The following is a 13,106-nucleotide window of genomic DNA, read 5'->3' on the forward strand; positions in this document are numbered from 1 at the left end:
CCGCGGCGCCACGCGCTCTCCTTTCCTCTGCAAGCCCTCTGGGAGACACGCTCCTCCCAGTCCCCTCGCTGTGCGCGTGCGCCCAGGGGTCGCTTTTCTTCCCAGGCCAGGGTTCGCGTCCGCATACTCCCGCCTCTTCGCTTTGGCTCCGCCCGAGAGCTTCACGTGCGCTGAGGCGGGCGCTGAGGCGGGACCCTCCCTGACGCCTTCCCGAGGGGGCGGGCTGGTGACTAGTGGGAGGCCGCGGCATAGTTATAACTGCTTTCGCACACTGAGGAGGGGTGTCTCTTTCTCCCCCGGGCGCTGTCGCGCCTGTCCGGAAGCCCGGAGCGTGGGCGCGCAGGCAAAGCTACAGCCTAGAAGTTTTGGCGAGGAGCTGGAGTCGCCTGGCGCGGAGAGCGCGCGCGGAGCTCGCCCAGGGATTGTTTGGCAAAAGGAATCTACGTGCTGTCTGCGCCATTCCCCAGTGGTTTTAGCCAAGGCTGCTCTTGTAGAATTTTCTTTCAGATTTTGTACTAAAGGTGTCGTTTTTCCTTGAAACGTTCTCATTGGTGCGAGAGGCAAGTGAATAGGATGAGGTGGTCCTTTTTTTCGCGCATTTAGCTTTATTTACAGTTTCTTTTCATCTTCCTGGGTCTTGTAGAGTCTTTTAGCCTCTCGAGTCCTTAAAATTCCTGTGTAAGTGTCACCTCTGAAGCCTCATTCTGAACTCCTCACCTCACGCTCTCAAGTCATCTGATGTGCTCCTTCTCGCCCCAGTCTGTTTTGTGTCGCTAGTCCCCGCCCGCGTGTGAACTACCCTTGTGGCGAATGAAGGTTTATCAAGGGAGTAACAGTTTTCGTTTTATCTTGAGGAACTGATGGGATGGAGGAGAGACGTGGGCAAGCAGTGGGGGCGTATGGTATGCTAATTAGGGAAACAGCAAGTGGTCCATTTTGGCTTTAAGTAGTGAAGAGGAACAGTCTGGAAGACTTGAGGTTGGAGTCTTAAGTATCGAGGGTTAGGCTTGGACTTCATATTGCCGGTTTTGGAGGAGCCTCTGAAGATACGGAAGAGGCAAGTGACAGGATCAAAACTCTTCTGTAGAGAGTTCTCTACTAGAATTGGTATGAAAGATTGGAGTGGGGAAAAGAATGGGAAACCAGTTGTAGGCTACCATATTGGTGCAAGGAGTAAGGGAAGTGAGGGAACGCAGGACTAATGACAGCATTAGAGCAGGGGTCTGCAAGCTTTTCTTCAAAGGGCCAAACATTAATATTTTAAGTGTTCTCTATCATAATTACTCAACTCTGTCTTGTAGTGAGAAAGCAGCCATAGACAATACTTCAAGGAATGAGCTTGGCTGTGTTCCAATAAAACTTTATTTTTGGACACTGAAATTTTAATTTGATATAATTTTAGATATCATGAAATATTCTTTTAACTTTTTAAAAAAATTTTATTTTGGCTGTGCTGCCCAGCATGCAGGATCTTAGTTCCCCAACCAGGGGTTGAACTCATGCTCCCTGCATTGGTAGTGTGGAGTCTTAACCACTGGACCACCAGGGAAGTCCCGTTAACTTTTTTTCAATCATTTAAACATGTAAAAAACTTTTTTTTTTTCCCACTTTCCAGAGGTACAAAAACAGCCTATAGGCCATAGTTTGCTGACCCCTGCTTTAGAGGTATTTTCTTGAGGCAGAGTGAACAAGATTTAATTGGGGGTAATGACCATGTATAGTCTGTACTCCTCCAATCTAGAATACTTTCCGAAGTTAAAGGGGGCACTGTTAATTACACTGGGAGAATAGGAGTAAAATTAGACTGTCCTAAGCCAACCTCAAGTGGTCATCCTAAGGTTAATGGTTAAGAGAAGTCAAAATTGCTTCAGGACCTGGTAAAAGGAAATGAAAGTGGCAATAATGGAAACAGGGAGCTTGGGAAGACACTGGTTTTAGGGAGAAGATGGCTGTAGCAGTCCCAGGTGTCATATGGTTGGGACAACATCGATAGGCAGGAAGAAACCACCCCAGAGGCTTCATAGCTGGCCACTCCTTATATCTTATTTACCAGAATTGGGTTGCTAGCTAGTCCCTAAAACAGTGACTGACAAGGAGCATGGGATTACCATGATTGGTTAGTGTTTATCTGGCTTTTGACAGTTATTATACAGGACTGTGGCATGCGTTGCAGGTCATTTAGCATCTCTGGTGCCTTTCTACTAAATTTAATAGCAACCCAAGGCATTGTGACACCAAAAAAAGAAAAAAAAAAAACCCTCTTCCCCTCCATCCCACACACACTCCCTAGAGAAATGGTGCTGGTTAAGAACCACTGGCTTAGACCAGTTGGGATTTACCTTGGTACTGAATTATGTGTGTATAGTTTTCTTTTTCCTGATTGGTTTGGAGGGAAGAGAGGAACTAAGCCGTACTGAAGTTCTGTTGTCAGGGGAGTAGGGTGGGAAATGGTGGGTAGGTAATTAACATTCTGCCATGAGAATTAAACATTTTCTTTCTTTGTTTTTTTTTTTTGCAGTACGCGGGACTCTCACTGTTGTGGCCTCTCCCACTGTGGAGCACAGGCTCCGGACGCGCAGGCTCAGCGGCCATGGCTCACGGACCCAGTAAACATTTTCTTTTATATCCTTGATAAAATAAGCATTTCAACTTCACACTTGAAGCCCCCCCCACTCCCCACAGGAAAAGTCTCTCCCAGTAGGATACTCTTGTTTTGAATACTGTAGTAACTTTCAGACTGGTGGCCTGCTCTGTCTTTCCCTCCTTCATTACTACATGAAGGGACTAGTCCTGTATACTGATTTCCTTTACTCAGATACCTATCTCCAGTGGTCCTCAGCTATCTCAGAAACTCAGTTGGCACTCAAAGGCCTCCATAAATCCACTGATGACTTCCCTGCCTTTCCCTTACAAATGTAATCCGCTGCTTACTGATTGACTTGTCATCTCTATGGAAGATGTACCTCTCTAGGCCTGACCCCTCTCTGGAGGTATCCATACTACCCAACAAATTTTTCCATTTCTTTTCTTTTTTTAATAAATTTATTTATTTTATTTATTTATTTTTGGCTGCGTGGGGTCTTCGTTGCTGCATGCGGGCTTTCTCTAGTTTCAGCGAGCAGGGGCTACTCTTCATCGCGGTGCGCGGACTTCTCATTACGGTGGCTTCTCATTGCAGAGCACGGGCTCTAGAGCGTAGGCTCAGTAGTTGTGGTGTGTGGGGGCTTAGTTGCTCTGTGGCATGTGGAATCTTCCCAGACCAGGGCTCAAACCCGTGTCCCCTGCCTTGGCAGGCGGATTCCTAACCACTGTGCCACCAGGAAAGTCCCTACGGTGGCTTCTTTTGTTGTGGAGCACAGGCTCTAGGCACACAGGCTTCAGCACTTGTGGCTCGCAGGCTCTAGAGCCCAGGCTCAGTAGTTGTGGTGCACGGGCTTAGTTGCTCCGCAGCATGTGGGATCTTCCCGGACCAGGGCTCGAACCCGTGTCCCCTACATTGGCAGGTGGATTCTTAACCACTGCACCACCAGGGAAGCCCTCTTTTCCATTTCTTTTCTCACGTAGCCAACTTGCATTTCCCTCCTTTCAACTGAGCATGGCCACTGAAGTGTGATTGAAGTGATCTGTGTCACTTGCGAGCAAAAGCTTTAAGAACCCGTGCACAGTTTCTCATGCTCTTTCCTTCTGGCACAGTGACAGAAAGTTTTAGTTACCTATTGCTGCATAACAAACTATCCCAAATCTTAGTGACTTAAAACCGTAACCATTTTATTATCATCAATGGTTTTGTGGGTTGAATGGGCTCATGGGCAGTTGTGTAATCTTGCTTGGTGTCTCTCATGTGGTTCCAGCCAGGTATTGTTGGACTGGAGTAATCTGGAGGCTCAATGGGGATGCTAGAATGGCTGAGCCTTTCTTTTTCCAGTGTTATTGCAGGGCCTCAGTTTAAATGGCTTCTCCTGCAGAGTAGCCTGACTTCTTACATGGTGGCTCAGGACTCTTCAAAAAGCAAAAGCTTCCAGGTGTTTGTAAGACTTAGGCTTGGAAATAACACATTCTATTGGTTAAAGCAGTCACATGGGCAACTCAGTTTCAAGGGGAGGGTAAATAAACTCCACCTCTTGATGGGGATTGGGGGGAAGAGTGACAAAGAACTTGTGGCCTTATTTAATCTACCGCCCCAACAATGTTCCACATGGTGGCTGCTTCCATCAGCCAGGGTCCTAGGGTCAGTACAAAGTGGAAAAGAGTCCTTAGCTAATACACATGGTTGTATGAGTGAGAAATACGTTTCTGCTGTTCTAAGTCACTGAGATATTTGTGGTTGTTTGGTAGCAAATAAAGCCTGATCGATAGTAATAGAAAAATTGGTACTGGAAGTAGGGCACTGCTGTAACAGAAACCTAAAATATATGGCATTGACATATATGACTATGTTACAAATGTTAGTGGTTGGTTGTTAGGCAGCATCCAGCTCTGATTCACTTAGGAATCTCTCAGCAAATGTAGCTTAGAAATTTGAGCTCAATAAATATTTCTTAAATAAGATAGACTGTTTCTTGTAATTCTGTTCTATTTCTCTATTTTAGGGGAAAACACTTCTTTCCCACATCAGATGTTTCTTAAAGTATGGAGGGGGTGCCACTAACATAACACTCGATACCTCATTCCAGCGCTTCTAACAAGTTTCCTGATGTGTAAGTTTGGCGTGTGCAGCCCACCTTCTTCCTCTCTCCTTTCTCATGAGAGCCAGGCCGCCCACAGAGAGTGTGCTTTCCACTCTGCTGCTTCATACCACAAGTTTCACAGGTGTCTGCCCATGCCAGGGGGGCCTGCCCAGGACAAGGGAGGCTTGGGGTAAGCTTAACAGGATAGGCGCTCTGCGGGAAGGGGAGCTTCAGGCTTGGGAGCTAAGCTCACTGCCATGGAGTGAAAAAACCTGTTGTTTGAACTTTAATCCACAAGCGCAAGAGTGTTAACAAGTTGGAAGTTAATAATTTTGGACTTTAACATGAAGTCGGTACTGATTACTTTGGGCTGTAATTCAGAAGAATAAGATAATGTAATGTCTGAACTTTTCATTTCTTGCTGGAAAATTCATATTGGAAAGGGGTCATAATCAGATTGAGGATGTCTTTTTGGCTTTTAGTTTTTAGAGTATTTTTATGTTATCATTTGATCTTCTTTTAGAACTTCTGATAATGTTGAACAAGGTAGTGAGACATAATTTGAGGTGGCAATAGAACAGGTTGTGAATTATAGCCTTGCGTACAGAATAGCATGGGAGCTGATTTAATTGACGTATTGTTCTGACCCATTCAGGGCATTCTGGGAACAACACCTACCCTTTACCAGTGGCCCCCTGAGATTCCACAAAAGAGCTGAAATCAGTATTGAAGTGGCCTTATGAAGATGGGAGCAGGACTACGCTAACTGACTGCTGACTTCTTACCCAAGGGGGATAACCATGTCCTAAGGTGATCTCAGTGGGTAAGCTGAAAGGGTCAAAGCAATGGTCTTCATACATTTTTAATGACATACCACCCAAAATAATTTTTAGGTTCACATGTAAAATTTTTTGACCTTAGTTGCAAAAGATGTAATTTCTGGTGTAATCTAAATATGAATATTTTAAAGTATAAAGGGTTATAGCACTTAAAAATGCATTTAGTGAAATTAAATCCCATAGAAATTGAATACTCACCATCATCCATATTTACAGAAATTTTACATTGCTCTTTTTTTCTCTTTGAATTTGTGTTTTTATTCTACTTCCCCACAGAAGTCTTAAAAATATATTTTATGCTCAAATGTATTTTATTGCTTACCCTATCAGTCTTTGTGGCAGTCAAAAAATTGTTTATAATTTTAAAAAATTTCTACCACCAAAAGGTTCTAAATGCCAAAAATTTCTTTTGGATTGAGTTATTTTTACAATTATTAGTAGTAATACATAATTAATCTTAAGTACATTACAAATTTTTCCAAATAATTGCTAAAGAGAACTAAAATTTTCCTGGAAATATGTCTCTTAATGAAATGGATGGAGCTCCTCTTCTCCAGTTAGTTCATGAATGTAATTTCCTGCTAGGACACAATAAGAAAACAAGTTGGGGGACTGTTAGGTGCAGGGCTTACAAAAGATGAATAAATGATGTTCAATGCATTATTTACAATAGAAAATTATATATCTAAATCTAAGTTTATTACATAAAAGATAGGAATGAATAATGAGGTGAGAAGTGGTTAACAAATAATAAGCAGAAGTGTTTGGGTAAGAAAACAAGTATAGACTTACTATATTCAATAATCTTCAGGTAAAAACTAGTGAAAATATTTTCTCCCATGAGTCTGAATAATTGTTCAAAAAGCACTACAAAACATTAATGTATCTGTGATACATGTTCCTTTTACATGTAATGTAATGATCTGTTAGAAGGAAATTTGGAATTTTTTTAACATCCTTTTCCTTGAAATCATCTGAAATATGCAGTTGAGACACAGGAGGATGGCACCAAGTTCTCTCTCATTACTGAGCACATGTGCCTTGTAACTGGTATTTCCCAGAATGTTTTCTACATATATTCCATCTTTGAATTCTGAGAGAGATAGCTGGAGCATGAAACTTTGCTGTGGGTTTGTTACCCACATGAAATAGGGCTCAACCTCCTTCAGAATTTCTTTTTGCTATCTCAACAGTATTGTTTGACACCATCAGGAAATGGCATTAGACAAAAATGATCGTAACTCTTGCCACCCTGCTCTACAATTATCTGAACTCAGAACATTCCCGTACAGACCAGAATACCCAATTTCTAGCACCATGCTTTTCTCTTAATAGAAATATATTTAAGATAAGGAAAACCAGGAAATCCTCCTGCTACTTATAATGCATTGATTAAATTAAATATTGACATCAATATTTAGAATTGTTCCTTTGTACGGTGCCTTAGAGGCTTTTTGCACATGGGAGCAAATTGTCATAGTAATATCTGGGATGGGTGAGAGGATGCCTGTCTTTTATAAGTGAGAAAAGACTGATTTTAAAATAGAATTGGAAAAATTGAATTGTTGTGAAATCTCAACCTCAGTCATATTTTAGACAGCTCAACTTTAGGAAGGAGTAGGTGAAAGTTGAATAAATGGAATTGATTTCCTTAAAATTATCTGTGCTTGTATTCCTCTTGGAAAGTAGAATCCCAGGGTAGGTTTATTCCAGTTTGGAGATTACTAGGTTAAGAGAATAAAATTATATGGGGAATGTGGTGTAAGTTGCAGGGGGTTTTATTAACATTCCTGGTGTCTTGGGCCAGCCTTTCCTCTTCCCCATTGAGTAAGATACTACATAGTGAGAAGCTGCATGAGAAAGCTCAGCCCTTTGGCCAGTCTTACCCTTGGGGCCAGGCTGCCATCAGGAATCATGACTTCTAGTCTATTCCTTTATGCTGCAGAATTTACAGGGACAAGTCTTTGGAGTAGGTGGAGGGGAGAGTTTCTGTAATCCCGTTCTGCCAGTCAGCAACCCAGTGGTAAGTCTGCCTTGTCCTAGGGTTCAGTGTTGGGAGGCCCACTGGCGCCATCTCGCCTCCAGCGTCAGCTTTATCAGGAAGAGCGACAGTTCTCAGCTGTCTACTTTTTTCCTGTTTTTCAGTTGGCTCACAACTTGGTAGGAAGAGGGATGTGGTTTACTGAGTCCCCTAAACGTTCTCAGTCCTTAACAGTGCTGTGCCTATTAACACCACAAATACTGTGAATTTTCCTATGTTTTTTTAGCCATGAAATTACATTCAATCCTACCTGTTATTTTTCTAATAATATTTTGTGTATATTTCATAGATTTGTACATCCTAATGAGTGTAGTTTGTTTTCAAAATGTTATTTTCTAAAGGACTGTTACTGGGCAATATATGAAACATCAGCATAGTTAAGTTCAGGAGAAAGAGAATTGCTCTGTAGCCTTAAACAGCTAGTTCTTCAAGACACATTGTTGCCAGACTTTCATAGAAGGTGAATGAATACATTAGGGGTTGATTGTAAGGAGATCAGGCGTGCCATTCTGTTTCTTCCTGTTCTGTAAGTTACTTGGCCTGCTAAGCCTTTTAACATTCATAAAACAATGATATAAAATATGGCCCTCATATGAGACAATAAGATTATAAAGCACGAATCTTTGTTTTGTAAGCAACTTGGGTCTTTAGAAAATGAGCTGCTTTTTAGATTACAAAAAAAAAAAAATCAGGAGCTTAAAGCTTCAGTTTAATGAAGAATAAACTGTTCTTGAATCCTCTGTCATAAATTGGCATGCATAATTCAAATATTGTCATACACTAGCGGAAATTTTGACTGGCTTTGACTTTGTTATGGTTACTGAAAGGAGGTTCTCCGGCAGAACATAAATTTTTATTGGCAAGCAGGTGCAGGAATTCCTGATGAGAAGAACCAAAAGATCACAACTTTGATTCTTCTTTTTTCTCTTGCCTGCAACATCCAATCGAAGATCAAGTCCTGTTGATCCTACCTCCAAAATATGATCCCAAATTTGATGGACCACTTCTCACTATGTCTACTGCTACCATCCTGGTACAAGCCATCAGCAGCTCTCATTTAGACCATGACAATAGCCTCTTGTCTGGCTCCTGGGTTTCCACTCTTGCCTTCCTAGAATTCATTCTCAATCATTAGCCATTTAACAATATAAATCAGACTATCACTTCCCTAACGTCTTTCCCTTGCAATTAGAATAAAATCCAAGCTCCTCATCATGGCCCTTATGATCTGTTGTACATCTACCCTCTGATTGCTCTTAACTCACATTCCTTGTTCATTATGTTCTAGCCAAATTGGTTTTCTATCTTACTTTGAATGCACCAAGCTCATTTCTACCTTTGAGATTTTGCATTTGCTCTTTTTCCAGCCCGGAATTCTCTGCTCCCAGATTTTCTCATGGCTGATTCATTCTCATTACTTAGGTTGCAGCTCAAATGTCCATCCCTCAGAGAAGCCTTTTATCCTGACCACACATCTAAAGAGCTGTCATCCCTTCTCCCCAACTTTAATCATTTCCTATCCTGCTTAATTGTTTTCACAGTATTTAGTACTGCCTGAAACTCTCTAATTTTTCACATGTTTATTATTTGGCCCTCTGCTAACCCCCACTAGAATGTGACTCCATGGTGGGTAGGGCTCGTCTGTCTTGTTCCCTGCTATATCCTCAGTGCTTGGAATGAAGGTTGCCATTTAGTGGGGGTTTATTACATATTTGAATGAGTGAATGACTCAAGGTCCAGATGTAGCCAGAGAAGGCCTCCCAAGAGGTCTTTACCTTAGTAATTTACCATAGTTCAGAGTTGTGGCCCTTTTGTTTTAAATGCTCAGATGTCAGCTTTTGCCAGCACATGGAGGTTTTTTCCTCCAGGGCAGAACTTACGTTAATGAAAGTATAAGACTGTAAAATCCCTATACTAATTTATTAGTTTTCAGTGAGCAATATAGCTGTCACATGGACCCAGACTCGTAGTAATATGATCTGTTGTGGATTTTCTGCCTGTGGGCTAGCACACATAGGATAGGGCATTAAGTGAGAAACTTTTTGGGAAAACATGGAATACAAAAATGGGGAAAGAGTAAGATGCCTTGTATGTTTCAAGACATTTGTTTATTTAACAAATATTTATAGATTTCTGACTTTGTTTTGTGTTCTGTGCTAGGTACTGAAGAATCAACAAGTAATACTATTAAGCACCAGCAGTTTAGTTGGAGAGGCAGACAATAAACTGACAATTACAGATCAATGTCAAAAGTTCTCTTTCTAGGTTCATGCCAGGGTGATGTAGGAGGACCTAGAAGGGAAACTGAGCCTCGGGGGATCAAGGTGAGCTTCCCAGGAGTTAGGATTATTTGAGCTGAACTCTGAAGAGTTAGCCAGGCAGAACAAGGAAAGGTGTGGGGGGCACTGCTGGCAGAAGCTGCAGCCTGAGCAAAGGTCAGCTGGAGAGAGCAGAACCTTCTAAGAACTACAAGTAGTTCAGTAAGGTTGGGGAAAGGTGGAATGAGAAGCCTGGCTATCAGACTCACAGACCTAAACTAAGTAGGTCTGGACTTTATCCCTATGAGAGGGAGCTACTGAAAGTTTTTGTTTTGGTGAAGGGGCAGAGTACATCTTTCAGACTGCCCTAGTACAGCCAATACTTTGCATTCCTTTCTTCCAAAGAACTTTCCTTGAATATCTGGAGAAAGTCCACGCTCCTCCTCCGAGAACACGCAGTCCTTCCTTTACTACCCCCAGCCTTATACCTGCTATACCTGCTGCCTCCACAGCGCCCTCTGCGCTCCAGACCCACCAAACTTCCCAGCTTCCAGACTCACTTCCCGATCTTTAATTATGCTTTCGTAGCCTCCACCCCTGCTAGCACTCTCAGCAGGCCACTTTCAAAAAGTGTTACAGGATTAGTCTTCCAACCTATAAAGGCAATACATGTTCCTTGCAACACAGAGACATGCAGAGGAAGAGCTAAAACCTTCTCCTTTCCTCTCACCACCACACACACATACATAGTGTGCTTTAAAACATATATACACTTTTAACTAAAATATATCTATGCTATACAATTTGTACAGTTCTTCCCTGCTCCCCCAACAGAATATCCAGTATTTGCTGGATGCCAGGCCCTATGCTTTATCTCATTGACCCCACAACTACCATACAAGGTAGGTACTGTGATCCCCAGTGGATAGACAAGCAACTGAGATGTGACTAATTTGCCCAAGGTTGCCCAGTTAATGGGAGCAGCAATTTGAACTAGGACAATGTGGCTCTCAAGTCCACTGCCTCTTGCTATCTTCCAAATAATGCTATTTTTGTTCTTTTCAATAACTACAATATTTATATGGAGGTCCAGAATTTATTCAATTATTCCTCTGTTGATGAATGTTGAGGCTGTTTTTTGCCACTTAAAATGCCTCAATATGTAATTCTCCAAAGCGGGATTTGAGGTCAGAGGTCATACTTATTTTTAAATCAGTACATGACCAAATAATGTTCCAAGGATTGTGTAGCATTTTCATATCCCCAAGAATCATGGGACAGTATCTGTTTCCCTATACCCTCATTAGTTCTAATACTGATATTTTTAGGTTTTGGGTTTTTTTTTTGGCACTTTGGTCAGTAGAAACAGTGCAACTTTGTTTTGATTTGCATGTTTCCTGACTACAGGTGCAGTTGAGAATTTTTCTGTGTGTTTTTGAGATATTTACATTTCCTGTTCCATGATTTGTCTATTCATTTCCTCTCCTGTTCATTTTTTCTGTTGGATTGTTTTTCCTTGATCATTTTTTGGCGGGAGGGAGCATGTTTATAGTAGTAGTAATATTAACCCTTTTTCTGACATGTGTTCAAATATCTCCTCCTCTTCTATGTTCATTCACCTTTTGACTTTTATAAGGCATCCTTTAATTTAATTTGTATGTGCTCAAATCTACTGGTCTTTCCCGTCATGGCTTTTGGGCTTCTTGACATTGACAGGTTTTGGGCATCTCCCTTTATTAAGGATTGGACCAGCCAGCCAGGACTGTCCTTGGAGGCTGCTTGATGGGCTTTGATGACTTTTCTCAGACTCTTATACCTTTGCTGCTACCTCGCAATCTCCTTCTGAGGGATCTGTTTTCTTGAGATTTGTTATTGCATTCAAGCAAAGCCTTTCTAGTCTGGGAATCATTTGTCACTTATAAAAATGCGTTTGCATATCTTTGCTCTGATTCACTGTGTGCTCATTTTGTTTCTCTCTTCTAGTTTTAAGAAGCAATTACCACGGGGTCTTCTATTTTATGTATTGAGTTTGGGGCCATCTTTAGCCTCTGAGTTCTTAAGCGTTTTAGAGACAGTTTAGAGGGAAGATGTGCCCTTGGTATAAGACGTATGGATGGTGAAGATAAATTGGTAATGGGGATGTTGTGGGCTTGAGAGTGAGTTTGATTCTGTCTTTGATTACAGCTGTATAATCCTGGGGAGCTTGTTATAAGTCTCAGGGCCCTTTTTCATAAAATGGAAGTGATAATAATACTGCTTTGAGGCCACTTTTTGACATAGGATAGGCCTCCAACAGTTTGCTTAGATGTTTCTTCCTTTTTGGTCACATTTCAAGAATATTTTAATGAGGTCAGGTCTTCACAAATTACCTTGGTATCCCTTTTGGTGAAACAAACTCTTTTCATTTGCTGTCAGCTTGTAAAAGAAGGATAAAAGTTCTTGGCCTTAAAGACTGACACTCTTTACAGCTCTCTGGAATGAACTGCCCATATTTCATTATTGAAGAGAGAAACATTTAAACTCTAAGTGGAAATTAAATTTGAGGCCATTTTACACAAACCATGGCTTAGGGCCAAGGCTACAAGACAGAGCATGTGTGGGTTGGGGGTAGACACTAGGGAGGAGTCTGGCCTGCATTTTGGTGGATTTCAAAATGTGTACCAGAATTTGTTCCAAGTCGTCATTAATGGGCTCATAGAAAAGAAAGTTAGAGGGAATCTAGATTTATCACCCAGGCCTCTTCCCCTGCCCTCAAGCTGATGATCGTGAAACCACTTAGCGAAGGCAGTTGGTTGAATTGCTCAACTGATAGTATTCCTGAATGATAACTAATTTTAGAGGATTTGGGGCTGAGTACTGATTCTGAGAAGCTAAAAAGGAGAAATGGGTCTCAGGAGAGCTTATGCTTCATCCTGTGTAATGATCTTTGTTCTTTGTCTCCCACCTCCACATTTGAGGCAGCATTGACCTGCTCTTTCATCAGGATCCAATAGACAAAGGGAAGGAGGCCTAAACCAGTTCCTAGCTTAAAAGGCTTGCTGTCCTTCAAGCTCAGGCCTTGAAGGATTCAGACTTTATGCAGGTACTCAAATCAACTAACATAGTTGAGCGCTATGTGTAAGATACTGTGTAAGATGGTGAGTGTGTATGTTTGAGAGAGGCAGAGAGACAGGGGTTGGAGAGGGAGAAGGAGGTGTATAAGGCAGGTTTCTTGCCCTCAAGTAGCAGAGGTTGCTAGTAACTCGAATGCTTAAGAGGTCAGGCATATTAGGTTAGTTAAGTGACTTTGCATGTGTAAGAG

The sequence above is a fragment of the Phocoena phocoena genome, chromosome 5 (genome assembly GCF_963924675.1).
Source record: "Phocoena phocoena chromosome 5, mPhoPho1.1, whole genome shotgun sequence".
Taxonomy (NCBI): Eukaryota; Metazoa; Chordata; class Mammalia; order Artiodactyla; family Phocoenidae; genus Phocoena; species Phocoena phocoena.